The 15,094-nt window shown below is 54.6% G+C and overlaps 1 protein-coding gene and 1 long non-coding RNA gene across 3 annotated transcripts in view; both read left to right on the plus strand.

The window, feature by feature from the left end:
• Positions 1-671: 671 nt before the first annotated feature.
• Positions 672-1,672, plus strand: LOC115282494. Of its 2 annotated transcripts, none has more exons than XR_003904668.1 (2): positions 672-1,174; positions 1,291-1,672. It is a non-coding gene; the product is annotated as an uncharacterized LOC115282494 (long non-coding RNA). The 2 variants fall into 2 exon arrangements; XR_003904669.1 differs by having other exon boundaries at positions 672-1,153.
• Positions 1,673-14,845: 13,173 nt separating this feature from the next.
• Positions 14,846-15,094, plus strand: part of EIF5A (eukaryotic translation initiation factor 5A) — a 4,636-nt gene continuing 4,387 nt past the window's right edge. The window contains exon 1 of the mRNA XM_029928533.1: positions 14,846-15,024. The gene's annotated coding sequence lies outside the window, so the exon portion shown is untranslated. The remainder of the gene's footprint in view (positions 15,025-15,094) is intronic.

The raw sequence follows: 15,094 nt of genomic DNA on the forward strand, positions 1-15,094 counted from the left end.
CCTCGGCTCTGACTGCGGGCCGCACGTGCCCGCCCACTGCCTCCTGCCGGCCCGGGCGATGCCCCGCACGCCCCGGGCCGCGGTCCCCGCCCGCCGAGCGAGCCTCCAGGCGCCGCGGAAAAATGACCCTGACTTTTGTTTTTGAGGCGGGACTCTGGGAGAGCGGAATGCTCAACTCCGTCCGTGAGGCCAGCGCCCTGAGGGAGTGAAGCTTCCCCGAGCTCCTTCCCACCGACCGCCGCCGTCCCGGAGCCGAGCTCCCGGCAGCTCCCTCCGTCGTCCTTATTTGCCTGCACCTGCACTTGCCTCCACCTAGAACGCACCTCCGTGACTTGTGGGGGGACCGCCTCTGACCTGTAACTTCTCACCATCACATCTTCCTTTCCCTTTCTCGCGGTGCTTGTGAAAACACGGGCGTATTTGCTTGTCCCTGTGTCATGGACCGAGCTGCCCGGTGGGCGTGCCTGACCCCCACAGCACTGCCTGGCACAACGTAGGCGCCCGCTTGTTTCTTGAGTGATCCGATGGGCCCCATTCCACAGATGGGAAGACTGAGGCCCCGGCGCGAGGCTTGCCCCAAATTTGCCCCGGAGCCCCGATGCTCGGCCGGGACCTGCGATCTCCCTCCCAGAGTAATGAGGCTCCAGAGTCGTTCCTCCAGAGGCCGCCAACCCCCTTTCCACCACCCCCCAGCAGACCCGGCAGCGCGTATTTTTAGCCGGGACGGTGCGCGTGGGTCAGCCCTCGTGCCCCGACGCGCCGCGGTCTCCACGTGCGCATCGCTGGCCCCGGGGTCCGCGCCAGGCTCCGCGGCCGCGCTCCAATCCCGGTCCCGGCGCGCCCTCTGCCGGCCGCTCCCGGGGGGCGCCGGCGCCGCCTTCCTCGCGGTCCGGCCACCTGCTGCTTACACCTCCCGCCCACCCCTAGGCCCCAGCCGAGGTGACGGTTCTGTGTCCCCGCGCAGCCGGCACCGCGGATGGAAGAAGAGAACAAAGTAGGAAAATCAGCAGGCAAGGCCGTGAAGGATGCAGACATGAGCACCCTCCCCTGGGGCGGTTAAGGACCCATGTACCAGCTCCAGGAATGCAGAAGAGGGCAGGGCTGGGGCAAGGCGAGCACGGCCCTCCCAGTGCGGCTCCGGCGGCGGCGGAAGGTACAGAGGGAGTGAGTGAAGGTATGGGCTGGGTAAGCCGCGACAGGAGAGGAAGCTCATAGGAAGGGTGAGTCCTGTTGGCGGTAAGAGGGTTTTCTTGTTTGTTTGTTTTGTTTTTGTTTTTGTTTTTTTTTAAGATGTCAGGAGACCCCTGGATGAAGGCGCTGAGGGATAGACGCCTGATGACAGGAAACGACACTTCCTTATACAATAGTGACATACTCCCTATCTCCAAGATCAGAAATTAGATGCCGCAGAGAGAAGCAATTTCCCTGTTGAGCTGCAAGGTCCTCGGGAGTAAGTTTCCGGTGATTTACAAACGTCGAGGGGCTAGAGCCAGCCAGGGTGCGGCACCTTTGCAGAAAGGCGTCCTCCTGTGTCACTCTTTCCGTCCACTCCTGTCCAATTGAACTTCTCTGTCTTGTGCCTCTTGTTCACGGTTTGAAAGAAAGCAAGCTACCCGCCTGTCTTCACTCTGGCCCTTTGCAGCTCCACCAAAGAAGCGCGCAGTTCCTGAAAGCCGTCTCTATGTCCCCGTCTTCGCCTCACTCCCCACCGACCCAAATCCGGTCGCGCCCCACACGCCCGCTGAGATGTCTTTATGCCCGCAGTGGTGGCAGCTGCCACCGACGGTCTTAACCCTGTGTCTCCAGCCTGGAGCCCCTCCCGCCCGCCCGTCCGGGTTTCTGAGAAGCAGCCGGCCCGTTCCGAGCTGCCCGCTGTCCTCCCTGAGCGGCGTCCCCGTGACCACACACCGTCGTGCTTAGTGTGCCCGTCGCCCACTGGTGGAAGTTCCCCGCGCGCAGCGCCGCAGAGGTCAGGATGAGATGCTATTAGATTGAAGGGACCAGAGCCTCCCGGCGGCGCGCAGCCCAGACCAGAGTTTGCGTCTTGTCTCCGACGACACCTGCTCCCTCTCTTCTCCAGAAAGTGCGGCAGACCCCACAGCCTTCTTTTCTCCCGCTTACTCCTCGGTGGCTCTTGTGTCCGTCTCCCCCCCCCCCCAGCTCTGCGAGCTCTGCCAAATCCTTGACCTTTCCTCTGCCCTCTGCCTGCCTCCTTGTCCCATCTGCTGCATCTGATATTTCTTCTCGCCTCTGTCTCAAAACCTCCTTCTTGTCTTGTTTTTTTTAAACCTGAGAGCAGTTAAGAGTTCATATTTATTTAGCACTTAATTATGTGCCGCATACCCTGTTAAGCAGTCCAGTCCTTAATTCCTTACTGCAGCCTGTCCCCGTTCTTCAGATAAGGAGCCTGAGGTGGGGGGAGGTAAGCCAGCGGCCCAAGGCCACGGCCCTTCTTCTGAGCGCCCAGCCTCCTTCCCTGGCACCAGGACTACCCTTTTCCACCTTCCTCATCCCCTCTGGAACTTTCCATATGTCAGGCTTTTCCCCCCAAGACAAATGTCTCCAAAGACCGCGTGCACTACCCAGTCTCCGCTTCTTCCCCGCCGCCTGGGATTCGGGACAAGCTTTGACATTGTTTGCGCTACCTTGTTCAAGAGACACTTGTTTGGCCTTGTTCCTCCGCCTCCGTCCGTGTGGCAGGGGCCCGAGGGGACCATTTGGCGCTCAGATTTTGTCCTGGACCCCTCAGCTCCTCCCTCGCCCCTTCCTAAAGGTCAGAGCCCCCCAGTTCTCTCCTTCTGACTTTACGACTTCCTGTGGCGACTGTCCACCCCCAGACACGACCTGTGAGGCACCCACCTTCTCAAGCACCCTGCTCGTGGTACTTGTCATGCCAGCCCCGGGGCACCAAACACACCCCGAACCCAGGGACTCTGAGGTCGGAGCCTGCAGCCCGGACCGCCTGAGCCCCACACCCACCATGGCCAGCTGGGAATCACCAGGGCACCCTGTCTTGGTAAAAGCTGCACCATATCGGGGTGCAGAGGTGTGAACCCCACTGCCCCCACCTGGGTCACACCAATGGCATCTCTCAGCTGCATCAGATCAGTGGTTTCCTCCTCGTGCTCAGAACTGCCCCCACCCCGCCCTGAGTCCATTTTGCATGCCGGGCCTCACAGGCCACATAGCCCGTCCCACCGCTGTCCCGCCGCCCTGCCGGACTTCCACTGTCGTTCGTATTCGCACCTGATATTTGCTCGCTTGTAATGAACAAGCCTGGGATCTCGTCTGTCTTGTTCTCTGCTACATTCTCTGTGTGATCCTTCTCTCTCTGCACCGCCCCCCCGCCCCCGCTCACACACACTCTCTCTCTCTCTCTCAAAAATGAAGAAATGTTTTTTAAAAATTAAAAAAAAAAGGACACAGCCCCACAAATAAATGACATCTTGCCAGAATATATGCAAAAAAAAGTTGGGGCACCTGGTGGCTCAGTCTGCTGAGCGTCCGGCTCTTCATTTCAGCTCAGGTCATGGTCTCATGGTTTGTGAGTTTGAGCCCCACGTCCGGCTTTGTACTATCAGCCTGGAGCCTGCTTGGGAGTCTCTGTCTCCCTGTCTCTGCCCCTCCCCTGCTTATGATTTCTCTCTCTCTCTCTCTCTCAAAAATGAATAAATATTATACAAATTTTAATAAAAAAGTAAACTTTATTTTTAAAAGATTTGTTTTTATTTATTTTTGAGAGACAGAGGGTGAGCAGGGGAGGGGCAGAGAGAGAGACACAGAATCAGAAGCAGGCCCCAGGCTCTGAGCTGTCAGCACAGAGCTCAACACGGGGCTCGAACCCACGAGCCGTGAGATCATGACCTGAGCCGAAGTCGGACGCCCAACCAAGTGAGCCACCCAGGCGCCCCTAAAGATTTTATTTTTAAGTAATGACTACACCAGAGAGGGGAGGGAAGGGCTTGAACTCACAACCCCAAGATCAAGACTCGTTCATTCCACCTACTGAGTTGGCCGGGTGCTCCATGAAGTACACCTTGTTACAGCAGTTTCAGGCTCACAGAGAAACTGACTGGAAGACGCGCAGAGTTGTCACATGCTCCCCTGCCGCCAGGCCTTTACTCCATCTGTTTCTGTTTTTCTTTTTAACATTTATTTATTTTTGAGAGAGAGAAAGCACAAGCAGGGGAGGGGCAGAGAGAGAGGGAGACACCGAATCTGAAGCAGGCTGCAGGCTCTGAGCTGACGCTGGGCTCGAACCCACAAACTGTGAGATCATGACTGAGCCGAAGTCGGAAGCTTAGCTGACTGATCCCCCAGGCGCCGCCACTCCGTCTGTGTCTAGAGCATCATCCGGCTGCCCTGTGGGACATAGAGGGTCGGAGGCAGAGGTGATGGGGGCAGTGAGGGGGCGGAAAGTGGGCCGCTGGAGGTATGTTTTGGAAACAGCATCTGCAGGACTTTCTGGGGGGCCAGATGTGGGGGCTGGGGGAAAGGAATCAAGAAATCTGGGTTTTTAGCTGGAGCAAAATCATGTCTCTGATTTCGCACCAGGGGAGGAGCACATTGGGTCAGGGGCTTGGTGTGGGGCTTGCTGGGGACGTGGGCAGGGAGCATGGGAGGAGGGGTGCAGGGAGAGGGGAGTGCGGGCAGAGGTATCCTCCTGGAGATCTGCCCCTACGAGGGACTCACAGCCCCAGGGTCACGCGAGCCCCCTAGGAGGTCGACAGTGGCCCTCTCTATTCCCAGGAAGCCGCCCCCAGATGGACAGCGAGTGACCCAGGAGCGGGGGAGGCATGACAGGCGGCGGCAGGTGCAGACAGCCTAGGGAAGGAGGGCTGGCTAGGGCCCGAATCCAGGCAGAAACTTGTCCTCAACCGAGCCGGCCCCTGAATGGTGGTCTAACGCCCTTTACTGGGCTCTGGGTTGAATCGAATCTTCCCAGAGGACTGACAGCACGGACAGGGGTTCCGGCTTCCCAGCCACGCCTCTGGAAGGCAGTGGCACTGACAATTCAGTCCGGGACACCAGGGGAGCCCCGAAGACCCGCCATGCAGATACACCGAGGGGCTGACTTAGGGCCCTCCTCTTCCTCCAGGGTTGGCCGGAGGAGGGAGGGGCTCCCTCCTCTCTAAACAGGCAGGAGACTCGGGGGAGGGCTGGGGGGTTCCCCTAGCTTGTCCAAGTCTCATCTTCAAGCTGCTTTCTCCGTCGTGGGGATTAGGGTTTGGGGAACCCCACTCATCTCCCCGCTGTTCAGCCCCCTTTTCCTTCAGAGAAAGCGGAGGCACCAGTGCCAAGAAGAACCCGATATTCTTTTTTTTTAACTATTTATTTTGAGAGAGAGAGACAGGAAGAGAGGGAGGGTCCCAAGCAGGCTTCCCGCCATCAGCACGGAGCCCCCATGCAGAGCTCGAACCCACAAACCCTGAGATCATGACCTGAGCGGAAATCAAGAGCCAGATGCTCAGCTGACTGAGCCCCCCAAGAATCGGACATTCTGGGCTGGACTGCACATCCTGAACAGGAGAGGAGGCGCCGGGAGGGAGAAGGGCACGCAGGCCTGTCTCCTGGGCTCTCAGGACAGTGTGGTGCCCACAGGGCACTCTTTGATCTCTGACTTCAAACTCACATCTCGCTGGCTTACAACACCCTTCTTGATTCCCTCTGAGCATCCGGTAGTTGCTCCCGCGTGGTTGCACCCCCTTCATTCGTCCTGTAAACATTCAGAGCCAAGCACATGCCAGGCTCTGGTGAGCCCAGACCCGGCTGCAGGCTGTCGCGGCCTGGCGGGCTAGATGGCCCTGTGCCCCATGGCACAGGCGCTGGGTAGAGGTGAGCAGGGGGTGGTGAAGCAGGCCAGATGCCGTCGAGGTCAGCCTGGCACGGGCAGGAAGTGGAGCCAGAGCCCCGCCTCTCGGCCAGGGGCCAAGAGGGTAGATGGGAACGGGGTTGGCATCGGGATGCGGGCAGGTGGAGGCCTGGGACCCAGGCGTCGGACACGAATCCCTCTTGGAGGTGAGGCCCCCTCCGCCACCACCCCCGCCATCTGCCCTTTGGACCTTTCGTCTCTGAACACGGATGCCATCGGCGCCTCACCTCCTCTCTCACATTTTGAGATATTCTTTGCATGGTCTGGAGCAGCCAAGAAGGGTTGATACCCAGCTACGGTTTGTTTATCTGCTGTCCCCAGAACCCCAGGCCCTCCTCCTCCTTCCTCACGTCCCTCAGCTCGGGCGTCTCTCTTGCCAAACGACTGGCTTCCAGACTCTATTCAGCCAGGTCTTGGCACTCTCTCCGCCCCCACGTTCCCTGCAGAGGGCCATCTCGCGCTGCTCTGTGGTGGCCTGGCCACCTCCTGAGTCCCCGCACTGGCCACAGGGCCCGGCACAGAGCAAGGCCTCCGTGACCACCTGGAGAGGGAACGAATGAGCGAATGCGTGATCACAGCGAACATTCTGGAAGACTCGTTTGCCTCGGGCTCCTGGAGCTTCCTTTCTCTACGAGCAGGGGCCTCTGTTCTGTTCCCAGCCCTGTTCCCTACGCACCTGGTGTCTGCGACTCCTTCCCGCCTCTCTCTCTAGCACCCAGGTCAGCAGGGCCGCTGAAAACGAGGGGATGAGGAGGCTTTGGGGGAGGGCTTTTCCTCCTGGGCCCAGAACCTTACCTGTCTCCGCCTTGCACACCTCCATCCTCTTTTCTTAGCTTCCGAAGAGGCAAGGTCAAGGTCAAGGTCACAAAGATCCCTCTGATATCTTCTCAGGAGCTCCTCTGACTCTGTACCAACTGCCACGCACAAGCCCATCACCCACTGGAGGGAGACAGGCGACCTGAGCACTCGTTAGAGGTTACACATTTTGTCGATGATCTGATGGTATCCGCCTCCCAACTGTGGGGAAGGGACCGTACTCCTAAGCTCACCTGGACCCGTGTCTCCAATATCTGCTGCTTCATAGACTCAGTGGATATGCTTTTTAAAAAATTTTTAATGTTTATTTTTGAGAGAGGGAGACAGAGCTGAGGGAGGGAGGGGCAGAGAGAGAGGGAGACACAAGCTGAAACAGGCTCCAGGCTCTGAGCTGTCAGCACAGAGTCTGACGTGGGGCTCGAACTTGTGAACCGAGAGATCATGGCCTGAGCCGAAGTCGGACGCTTGACCAACTGGGCCACCCAGGCGCCCTGACTCAGTAGACATTAATTGAATGAATATATGAGTGACTGAATGCATTCAAGGTCTTTGCCGTGACCCCGGTGGCTGGGTGCTGTGAGAGCAGGCCCCAGACCCCCCAACCCAAAGGGTCCCCTGCATGCCCATTCTCAAGGGCCATTTGGAGTGTTTGACTTTTATGCAAGTCCTTGAGAGTGGAAGGAAGAATAGAATAGTCCCTGCCCAGACCCCCCGACAGGAATAAATTCTCGCTGTGAAGTGTTTGCACCACAGAGAACCCCGCTGCAACCCCAAATCTTGCCTGTTTTCCTTCTATCTGGGATTCCTTCCATCCATTGAGTTAATTTACTTTCAAGTGCAACATGAAATCCGTTCAGTGTGATCGCAGGTATATCTTTTTTAAAAATGTTTATTTATTTTAAGAGAGAGTGTGAGCAGGGAAAGGGCAGAGAGGGAGAGAGAGAATCCTAAGCAGGCTCCGTGCCACCAGCACAGCGCCTGACTCAGGGATCGATCCCGCAAACCATGAGATCATGACCTGAGCTGAAATCCAGAGAAGCTTAACCTCCTGAGCCACCTGGGCGCCCTTCAGATGTATCTTTTTTTTTTTTTTTTTAGTATTTTGTTTCAGATGTAGAAAAAAGTAGCCGTTTGTCCTCCACCCCAGTCCTACCCACCCTCCCGAGTCCAGCTTTGCTTGTGGTGAACGTGCACACCCCACTGCTCTGAGCTGACTTCCCAAGACTCTCAGAATCCTGGGATTTTGATTTATTTTTTAACATTTATTTATTTAAAACCATTTTTTAATGTTTTAATTTATTTTTGAAAGACAGAGAGGCAGCGTGAGCAGGGGAGGGTCAGAGAGAGGAGGAGTCACAGAATCCGAAGACAGGCTCCAGGCTCTGAGCTAGCTGTCAGCACAGAGCCCAATGCCGGGCTTGAACCCGCGAACCGTGAGATCATGACCTGAGCCAAAGTCAGACACTTAACTGACTGAGCCACTCAGGCGCCCTTATTTATTTTTTGAGAGAGCAAGACAGCATGAGCAGAGGAGGGGCAGAGAGAGAGGGAGACACAGAATCTGGAAGCAAGCTCCAGGCTCCGAGCTGTCAGTACAAGGGCTTGAACTCACGGACCAGAAGATCGTGCCCCGAGCCTAAGTCAGAGGCCTTACCGACTCAGCCACCCAGGCGCCCCTCAAAGTCTCGGAATCTTAAGAGTACTTCCTGGTTCCTGTATTGCTGCATTTTTCTGCAGGACTGGCTAGGTTGGCACGTTCTGTCCCCCAGCCACACAGACCGCGGGTACCTCCGACCAGCTCTGACTTCATCGGCTTCACGCAGTTCATCACTATGTGGCCACCAGGCTCTCCAGTTTCTCCGCGTGCCCCCTGTTCACCAGGGTCCTCCGCCACCCAGACCCGGTTTGCGCTCCCTAGGGTGCAGTGACAGGAGTGACTGGTGTCGCCTCTCCGTTCCCTACAGAGAGGAGACCCCTCCAGCGTGCAGCTTCCAGGCTCTGTGGCCTGGTCCAGGCCTCCTTTACCCCCCCAGGTCCCCCCCCCCCGCCCCGTTTTCATTTGCGGCCTCTAGCCTCCACCCCAAACACAGCTGTTTCTGGCTCATGCCACACCTTTGCCCTCTCTCTTCCCCTTTTCTGAAACACGCTTTACTCTTATTTCTACTTCCCCCCCCAGATCCTGCTCCTTTTTTTTAAGGTCCAGTGAACAGAAGGCTGCTTTCCTCAGGAGCCCCTAGACCAAACCCTCACTGCCTGTGATCCGAACCCATGACACTTCCTCAGCTCCTTCATCCCTCCAGTCTCCCGCACCAGTCACTGTTGGACTCTCTCTCTTTTAATATTTTATTTATTTTTGAGATATAGATTGAGCGCGAGCATGAGGGGGACAGAGAGAGAGGATCCAAAGTGGGCTCTGCGTTGACAACAGCAAGCCCAAGGAGGGGCTCGAACCCACCAACCGTGAGATCATGACCTGAGCTGAAGTCAGATGCTCGACCAATGGAGTCACCCAGGCTCCCCTGGTGTTGGACTAACTTGATCTAACGCTACTTTCTATACATCAGAACCGCCTTCCCCATCAGCCAGTGCTGCGCTGCTTGATGTTAACAACCAGCTCTGAATAGAGGGACACCTAGATCTGCAAACAGCATCTGGCAATTTCCATGGTGGAAATACCTCCTGGCCAATTTCAAGCTGCCAGGAAGGTGTTACCACATGTGCAGTTAGGGAGACGTGTGCACAAATGGTCCTTACAACCCTGTGCGCACAGCCTCCTCCACACCATCGGCTCCCATACAAACCTCCCTGGTGTCGGGGCGCCTGTTGGGCTCAGGTCATGATCTCATGGCTTGTGAGTTCAAGCCCCACATGGGGTTCTGTGCTGACATCGTTGAGCCCACTTCATATTCTCTCCCCACTCCTCTCTCACTCTCTCCCCCTCTCCTGCTCTCACTCTCCCTCTCTCTCAAAAATAAATAAACATTGGGGCCCCTGGGTGGCTCAGTTGGTTAAGCGTCCAATTGCACCTCAGGTCATGATTTGCATGATCGGTGAGTTTGAGCCCCGCGTCAGGCTCTGTGCTGACAGCCTGAAGCCTGGAGCCTGGTTCAGATTCTGTGTCTCCTCCTCTGTCCCTCCCCCACTCATGCTCTGTTTCTCTCTGTCTCAATAATAAAAAATAAACATAAAAATTGAAAAAATAAACATTTAAAATTTTTAAAAAACAAAAACACCCCACAAAATCCCACTGGTGTTCCTTAAAGTATATTTCATACCACTGTTGTGACTCTTCTGCATATCGAAAACTATTCCAAAATAGAAGGTTTCAAAAGTCTACCAGAAGAGATACTAACTTACTTGGCAAACTTCTTTCTCAGCAGAACTCTAAACTCTTACCCTCCGAGAAAGAACTGAGAAAATAATGAATCAAATGGATTGTCAGGACAGTATCCAAAGGCATTGAAAATCTATAGATGGGGAGTTCTTCATGAATATCTGAATTTTAATCTTGGTGAGTGGGTGTAACCACAGAAGGTGGGGAAGAAATGCCATCTTAAGATAGAATCCGATCAAGTGCATTTAAATCAGTTCTCAAGAAAGAAATTTCTATGTGACCTAAAGGCAGTTCCTTGGTATGTAAATCATTAAAAAAAAAAACAAAACCAGAGAGGTTCTCTGATGATTTACAGGGGAGTTCTGATCCAAGACTGTCACTATTCCAGGATTCTTCTTTTTTTTTTTTTTAATATTTAGTTATTTTGAGAGAGAGAGTGAGCTGAGGAGAGACAGAGACAGGATGCAAAGCAAGTTCTCTGAGCTGTCAGCACAGAGCCCAATGCGGGGCTTGAACCCATGATCTGTGAGATCATGACCTGAGCCGAAGTCGGATGCCCAACCGATTTGGCCACCCACGCGCCCCGTCCAGGAGTGCAGGATTCTTTTTGAAGGGGAGACAGACTTCACAGGGAAGACAAATGCACTATGCTCTTAGTTTCTAGAGCTGGGTGGTACCAAACATAAAGTACACGTAGCGAATTCCCTTGCCTGATTTAAAGGTTCCTTGACTAGATTTTGTTTCTCCAATTATATTTTCTTTCTAATTAATTAATTAATTTAGAGCACACCAACAGGGGAGAGAGACAGAGAGAGAATCCCAAGCCGGCTCCATGCTGTCAGTGCAGAGCCCAGTGTGGGATTCAACCCCATGAGCCGGGAGATCATGAGCTGAGCCGAAATCCAGAGTCGGATGCTTAACTGGCTGAGCCACTCAGGTACCCTTCACTTACATTTTCTTTGTCTTTTTCTTTTTTAGAAATGTTTAATGTTTTATTTATTTTTGAGAAAGAGAGAGAGAGAGAGAGAGAGAGAGCGAGCGAGCGAGCGCGTGAGCAGGGGAGGGTCAGAGAGAGGGAGAGACAGAATCCAAAGACAGGCTCCAGGCTCTGAGCTGTCAGCACAGAACCCGTTGCGGGGCTCGAACCCATGAACCATGAGATTATGATCTGAGCAGAAGTCGGCCGCTCAACCGACTGAGCTACCCAGGCGCCCCTTACATTTTCTTATAGAAAAGAACGGAGGGACGGGCTAGCCAAAGGAGACATTCTGCTGCCCTTCACCATTTCAATTCAGTTATAGGACAAGTTGATATTACCACTTTTTGGTCAATCTATTGAGTCTGGCTGGCTCGACTCAGGTGTACATTTGCTCAACATTAAATCCGTATTGATAATGTGCTAGGTGTTTGCCAGGCCCAGTTCTAGGGGCTGGGAACGCAGCGCTGAACAAAACAGCTTCCCACCCCGACGCACGTTATATTCCAGCGGAGAGAGCCAGACATTAGCAGAGCCGTCGCACAAGTAAATGGATGTCGGCAGTGCGTGGCAGACGCTATGATGTCTTCTGTGAGCACTTAGCGTGGGACGCCGACTTAGTCTGGTAGCACAGGAAAGACGTCCCTCAGGAGGTGACCTGACTGGGCGCATGAGCCGGGAGGGCTTCCGAAGCCGACGACTCTGCCCTGGTCTGCGGGGACCCCATAGTGCGACGTTACAGGGCTCCTCCCGGATCCGAGTTCCTCATCGCCCTGCAACCCTATGCAGGACTCTGCCTCTTTCTTCCTCTGAGTGTGTAGAGCTCCCTCTTTTGTCAAGATTAACTGTGCCTTTTGGCGCCCCTGGGTGTTCCAGTCCGCTCAGCATCCACCTCGTGGTTTTTGCTCAGGTTCTAGGAGTTCGAGCCCCACGAGCCCCACATCAGGCTCTGCCCTGGCAGCCTAGAGCCTGCTTGGGCTTCTCTCTCTCTTCCACCACCGCCCCCCCCCACTCTCTGTCGCTCTCAAAATAAATAGATGGATTTCAAAACAAATGTAAGATCATCTGTGCCTGTTTTTAGTTTGGAAGGAAGTTGGTGAGGGTTGCCATCACTTAGTGCCCTTGTCATATCATGGAGTTTGTGTCTAAGGTCAGTGAGGACACTTCGCCAACGTCTCAGGGAAATGAACCAATTAAGACGGCCACATTACACACTGGACCTACTGTCAAAGAGACAGCACTTTTTTAATTTTTTATTTATTATTATTATTATTTTTTAATGTTTTATTTATTTTTGATACAGAAAGAGACAGAGCATGAGAGGGGGAGGGGCAGAGAGAGAAGGAGATACAGAACAGGAAGTAGGCTCCGGGCTCTGAGCTAGCTGTCAGCACAGAGCCCGACACGGGGCTCGAACCCACAAACGTGAGATCTGACCTGAGCCGAAGTCAGAGGCCCAGCCGATTGAGCCACCCAGGCTCCCCGACAGCACTTTTTTTAAAGTAATAACTTGATTGATACATAATCTATGTACCATCCAATTCAATTATTTAAAGTGTGCAGTTCAGTGTTTTTTAGTACCTGAAGAATGTGACCATAGCTCCAGTCAGTGTTAGAACATTTTCTTCAGCACAAAAAGTCATCCTCGGCCCCTTCCCCTGTTCTCTCCAGTGGCTCCTCTCCAGTCCCCACTTCCCTCTAACCGCTCAACACTAAGCTCTCCGCTCTCTCAATCTATTTTCTGTCTCCAGGGATATACCTATTCCGGAAATGTCATGTAAATGGAACTTTATACTATGTGGTCTTTTGCGATTTTTATTTGACACGTTCCAAGGTTAATCCATGTGCTAGCATTTATCCAGTACTCCATCTTTTTTATTGCTAAGTAATACTTCATTGTACGGATATGCTGTAGTTTATTTACGCAGTCACCGGTTGATGGGCTCGGAGAGTGTCTGCTTTGGGACTATTATGAATAACACTGCTTTGAACATTCCTGCACAAGCTTTTGAAATTGAGGTGAAATTCACGTTAACATGTAACCGTTTTTACATGGAGTGCCATTTAGTGCATTCATGCTGTTGCAGAACTACTATCCTTATGGATTCCAAGCCATTCCATTATTCCTAAGTAACACCCCCTGCCCACTAACCCGCTCCCCTGCTCCCCTCCACCCCCCCTCCGCCCCGCAACCCCCAATCTACTTTCTGGTTCTAGGATTACCTATTTTGAATACTACTCAAATCATGGGATATGTGACCTTTTGTGCCTGGCTTTGTTCACTTAGCCTAAAGTTTTTGAAGTTCATCTAGTGGAAGCAACTGTTAGTACTTTGTTCCTTTTTTGTGATTGAGTAACATTCCATTCCATTATGTATGTTATACACACATCATCGTCTGTTGATGGATATTTGGGGTTGTTCCTACGTTTAGGCTACTGTAAATAACGCTGCTGTGAATATTTTCCTGCAAAGACTTGAGTAGCTGTTTTTTTTAACGATTCGGGGCATACACCTAGGAGTGGAGTTGTAAGGCCATTATGGACAACCCACCTTTGGGAAGAGCAGGTTAGGGTTTTAAACAACGCTTCCAGGCCGTTGGGGGCGGGGGGGGGTTGCTTTCTACAAAGGAAAAGACGGAAACTTCAGAAAGTTGGGTGGAGGGAACTGGGAGTGATGGTGGAGCACGCTACATAAACGTATTCACTCAGGCTGGTTTTTGCGGTGCCCATCGACCATGTCACGGGTTCCCAAAACAAACCAAGAACCAGATCCAGGGCTGGGGACTCCCAGCCCAGGTATTTGGCTTCTCCGCAGGACTGCTGTCCACCTGACTTCCGGAAGCAAAGCAGGTGGCCCTGAGCGTAGGGCTGGAAAACTAGAAACTGGAAGGAGACCACTGAGTTGCGGGAAAAGCAGCCACTTCCTTCCCTAGGACGAAGACCGGGGAAATAAATTGCGAGACAGGTTGTCCCCTGCTTTGTGGTCGCCTTCCACGACTTGGGAGAGCGTCAGGGGATCGTCACACGCCACTCGGCCTTAGAGTTCCCCCAGGGTGCTCGCACACAACTGCCTTGGAGCAGCTGGCGGGGTGGGGGGGGGAGAGCTGCGGGAGACAAGCCTTCCTTGCAAAGCTCCCTAGAACTCGGAGGTACACCCGAGTTGCTTCGACAAGATGGTGGCCGCGCCCCGGCCGCTCTAGCTCCCGGGCGAAACTCTATGGCAGGGCAGAGGCCGGGAGGTGAAGCTGAGATGGGCGGTAACCCGACCACACTAGCGCGCTAGGTAGCTTGAGCGGAAAGAGCTCTCGCGCGCATGTGTGGACCGGGGCTGGGGGGATGGGCTTTGGGGCGAGGGGCCCACCCCGCAGCACAAATTTTCTCAAACGTGTGAGTCGTTTAAGTCCAGTTAAAGACGAGATGGGGCGTTCCCAAGACGCATGCGTCCTAGCAGAGCCCAGCGCTGTAGTGGCGTGGTCTTTTCAACGCCCGGCGTACACACGACGTCTGAGGTGGAAGGGGCGGTCAGGATTCCCAAAACGCATGCGCCCTAAGGCCGAGGCGTTTCCTTCAGAGGGTGTGGAGTGCAGGGCTCCTTACTGCGCAGGCGCGAGTCCTGTCCGGTAGGGCCAGTGGTCTATCACGGGAAGGGAAGAGGAGGTTGAAGGGCTTAGAAAACCGGGTGCGCCTGCGCACTGCCTACTGGTGGGACGAGCTCTGTGTTGGGGAGGGGCGGGGTCACGCGTACGCGTCATTAGATGGGTAGGTGGGAGAGAGGGTGGAGAGCGGGGAGGGCCTGTGCGCTTGCGCAGTGCGGGGGTGGAGGGCGGAGGGGATAGATAGCACGCTTGCGCGGCTGTCACAGGGCTGCTTGGTTGGTCAGTGGGGAGTCGGCGCCTGCGTACTAAGACCCGTGTGCAGCAGCGGCGGCGGCGGTAGAGGCGGCGGCGGCGGCGGCGGCAGCGGGCTCGGAGGCAGCGGTTGGGCTCGCGGCGAGCGGACGGGGTCGAGTCAGTGCGTTCGCGCGAGGTGAGAGCGGGCAGGGCGCGCGTGCGCGGAATCTCGGCCAGGGCTTGGGAGTGGAGACGGAACTGCGCGA

The sequence above is a fragment of the Suricata suricatta genome, chromosome 17 (assembly GCF_006229205.1).
Source record: "Suricata suricatta isolate VVHF042 chromosome 17, meerkat_22Aug2017_6uvM2_HiC, whole genome shotgun sequence".
Classification (NCBI taxonomy): domain Eukaryota; kingdom Metazoa; phylum Chordata; class Mammalia; order Carnivora; family Herpestidae; genus Suricata; species Suricata suricatta.